The sequence below is a fragment of the Triticum aestivum genome, chromosome 3A (assembly GCF_018294505.1).
Source record: "Triticum aestivum cultivar Chinese Spring chromosome 3A, IWGSC CS RefSeq v2.1, whole genome shotgun sequence".
NCBI classification, from domain to species: domain Eukaryota; kingdom Viridiplantae; phylum Streptophyta; class Magnoliopsida; order Poales; family Poaceae; genus Triticum; species Triticum aestivum.
The window spans coordinates 670,775,978-670,780,127 of record NC_057800.1 but is presented as its reverse complement, the minus strand read 5'-3'; the positions used below and the strand labels follow the sequence as shown (position 1 = coordinate 670,780,127).

General features: G+C 46.6%; 1 long non-coding RNA gene across 2 annotated transcripts; it reads right to left on the bottom strand.

Moving 5' to 3' along the window:
• Positions 1–1,576: 1,576 nt before the first annotated feature.
• On the bottom strand, positions 1,577–3,240 carry LOC123059028 (uncharacterized). Of its 2 annotated transcripts, XR_006427349.1 has the most exons (4): positions 2,815–3,061; positions 2,447–2,700; positions 1,710–1,953; positions 1,577–1,619 (listed from the first exon to the last, which is right to left on the bottom strand). It is a non-coding gene; the product is annotated as an uncharacterized lncRNA (long non-coding RNA). The 2 variants fall into 2 exon arrangements; XR_006427348.1 differs by having other exon boundaries at positions 1,577–1,953; positions 2,447–3,240.
• Between the last annotated feature and the right edge of the window lie 910 nt (positions 3,241–4,150).

The following is a 4,150-nucleotide window of genomic DNA, read 5'->3' as shown; positions in this document are numbered from 1 at the left end:
TGAAGTTGAGCATAAGGCCAAGTCACGAATCTGTGTGGGAGTTTTTGTGCTTTGTTTTCGGTTTTATGAAATTGCTTAAATGATTGTATTTTTAACAGGGTAAGGATACACATTTTTTTCAGGTTATCTTCCGAGCTACAGGATGGATCCGTAAGTGGTCTTTACTACACCATGCGAAGTGCGGAAGCTTATGAACTATGAGTGTAACCAATAAGAGATGATGGCATGTGATACATACAATCGATTTGGATGGCGATTTCAAAGTAGGCTATATGTGCACGGATATTCGATTCTGAGCCCGTGCTCAGCTGATCCCGAAATCTCGCATGTTCGTTCGCATAAAGATCAGCGCCCTCGAACGTATTACAATCGGTATTCGGTCCGTATCGTTTCTGATATAGGCGGATGCGCTGGCGCATTTATTTCGACGGAAGAAGTTAATGTAGTCGCGGATCAGCTGAAACGTGCACGGCCCAGTCTGTTTCCTGAACCAGGCTGAGCCGTCCCGGGGCCACGGCCAATATGGACGTCTGCACGGCCCGTCCCTTACCATCTATCCCTTGACTCGATTCCCAGCACTCCTCATCAAATAAATAAATAAAACTCGATTCCGAGCTGCATCGAACTCTTCTTCAAGCGAGCCACACTCCATTTCGTCGTGCACCTCCTGCTTACAGCTGCTGGCTGCACAGGCACAACTTCACCCTGAAAGTCATGGCGTCCTCACATACTGCGCGTGCTCGCCAAAAGAACGAAGCATGAACTGCTAGGACTACCAGTGTTCACCTCGAATACAACTTCCCTCGTTTGCTCCGGTAGGCAGGCCGGTCGTGCTCCACGCGGCCGCCGGCGAGCTCGCCGTAAAAGAGCCAGTGAACTGCAAAGCTCACGAGGTAAAGAGAAAACCCTCCAACAACAGCATTGTGTGGTTATCTCAAAATGTAGGAAAGACATAAGTCATCATCACACCATCGTCACATATAGACAATATCAGAGCAATTAGCTATCTCCCAACCATGTGCACACCTACAGAACATGCCAACCAAAGCACAAGCAAGATCATAGTGAACAAAGTTTACTCAGTACTATAGTTTGGCCTCAAGTCCCGAACTGGACGAATAAGTGTGGAGCAATGCTCACTGAAACACACGAGAAAAATCCTCAGACTACAACACACATACTAAAAAATATATAGTTATCATATTTGATTATGATTAGTGATCATCACCAAGCAGCCAAGTGCACGTGTCCAGGTGGCGCCCTTCCATTCCATAGTTCTTGCATTTCCCCGGCCTCCGCCGTTTCTTCAGAGCATCCGCCCCGGTCAGGGCAAGTGCCCAAGCCATCCCTCTTCTCTGCAAATGGTGCACCGCTCACCAGCAATGCCTTCAGTCCAGCCAACATATGCTCAAACGCTTCCGCACTGGCATCCCCCATCCGAACAACATTCATGGCCTGAACATACAGAGTCGAACAACAAATTGTGCCAAAACAGCTACCAGTGGCCCCAGGGAAACTGAAGAACATCACAAAAACATTTTTCATAATGGAGAGATCTTTACCCATGCACACAGAATTGTTAAACACAACTAATGGCTATTATTGGCCTCCGGCTTGCCCTTCACACACAAAAATAATAATACCGTCAGGAATAACACAACTAATTCACTCAGTGCACACAGAATTGTTAAACAATTGTCCATACGCACCGAGCAACCACAAGCGATCTCCTGCATTGATTTCGTAGTCTGCTCTTGACATACCATATCCCGAACCCAATTTCCCAGGTTGTAGAAGTCATACGCCTCACCGAGCGAATCAAAAATGAGTCTTAGTTCTGGGCACACCATGCTTTTTGTAGGCTCCTCTGCGTACTTGCCGATTGACCGCTCAAACGGACTCATCCTAGATGGACATAGTGTTCTATCCGGTCACACACTCCCGAGGCGTAATCTGAATTTACAAGCAAGCACCAACTATGTAAGTCTCGACATGATAAAACAGTCAAAATATTTACACCTGATATGAACACTCCCAGTCACCCCACCTTGTTTTTTTTACTCAGATGTTCACAAATGATCTAAACAAGGAAAACAGCTCTATGGAGTATTAGCCGCAAATACTACGAAATCATGAATCAGAGTATTATTCTGATCATATTTCAATTCCTAAGTAACCAGTCCGTTTTTTTTTCTACTTCATCAGATTTCTGAATATATACGTATCACTACCTGACAATTGCATTTCCATAAGTAATTTTTTCGTCAAAGTCTAGATTCAGTTTGATGCAGTCATTTTTTTGTTCAAGACCAAGAACTATGATTTCTAAGTATTTTCACTGATTATCATGGCTCCATGCTGGAGTGCTAGGAAGTAGGAAAAAACAGAGCAGCTACCAACAAATTAAAATGCAGAACAGAGGAACAGAAGTGGTTTGCGGCTGCACCTTTTTGTCCATCCAGGGGGCTCAGGATACACTCTGTTGGCAGATTATGCGGATCTCATCGGCGAGGCCTCCCGTCGACGCCGCTCGTCGGCCTCTGGGTGCCCCTGGCTAGCGCCGCCCACTCTCTGCCCGCAGCCGGACCTAGCGATTGAGTCAGCAGGCTCACCGCCGGTGCCATCACCCCGCGGGACGACTGCAAGCGGAACTGGATCTAGGTATTCGAAGTTTTCCGCGTACTCCTCCCGTAGGGGAATCTGCCAGACATAGCCATTTGCGGGCGGCGTAACAATGGCCAGCCGTCGCGCCATGTCCACTGCATTGCCAAGAAAAAAAGATAGATCTCCAGCCAGAGGGCAGGGTTTCCTTACCTGTCGACCGCGTCCAGCAAAAACTCCATGCTAGCGCCCTCCATCTTTGGTTACCTGCAGCCGCTGTAGCCTTCAGCCGGAGGGAGATGTGTTGTCCTCGGCGGCGGCCGGTTGGTCGGCTCAGCTTTGACACGCCCGCCTGTCCCGTAACTCCCTTCCACGGCTCAGGTTACAAAAGTAAACGATCTGGTCCACGGACCAGCCAGGCCCGCGCGACGACGGACGTCCACACATACGATTCCGGCCCGCATACACGCACTGTTCCTACATACACGGCGAAGTATATCGGTTTTCCAGCGTACCGGCACAGACCTGTCAGAACGAGTTATGTGAATCCCCAGATGAGAACAGATGGTAAAGATTTCGGGTGCAGCTGCGCCCGAGCACCAAAACGCCGTGTCCATATGTGCAGGCATATACTCCTATTCTCTCTCTCTCTCTCTCTCTCTCTCTCTCAAGTAGCTGGTATAATACACCGAAGAGTATGTCCGATATATATGCCTGAGGCAGTGTCGACCTCCATGCAAAGAAAAGGCAATGTCGACCATTCAAGCTAGAATCGCAGAAGTCACACTTAATGTAAGTTATGACAGACCATGGAATCATATCTAAAATGCAGTTTTTGAAATAAAATAAATAGTATAGTACCATGGGCAGTCCTTTGAACATGCCTTAAGTGTTGTGCATGTTCACCTCCTTATATATGTGTGTGTTTGTCTGTGTATTGGAACATCCACTCTCACCCACTCCAACAAAGCATAGCCCAATCACATGCATAATTCCACCGATATCAATGACCGGCTCCCGAAGAATCGGAACTAGTGAAGAAGAAAACAATACTTTAGGGAATATGAGGCACCAGGAAAGCAATGAAAAATGCTCTCTGGGCCAAGCGGCATTCTATCTTCTTGATGTTCTCGATGTATCACATTCCAGCAAGGTAGGCCCCTTACTAAATCACTCCCGACGAAATTATGTCTTGCATCACACATGTAATGGACGAAATTGATAAACTCAAACAATATTTTTCTGTAAAGGAAACTGAACAAAATTAGTGGAAATGATTGACAGGTAAATTGGGACTTTATCTACAGATCTTTCGATGAAGGGTACTCATGACTAAGAACCCGCAGGTTGACAATTAATTGTCTCCCGACAATTAATTGAACACCATCACCATGTTGGATCTTTCAAAAAAAAATTTGTCTCCGGACAAAGTTCATGCCTTGGCTACAAACTGCGCCTGACTCGACTTGAGATAGATGAATGAGCAGCACATTTCAAGGGAAAAGATGTCATGGCGCGGAGTCTCTTTTCTTCGGAAAAAAAATCACAC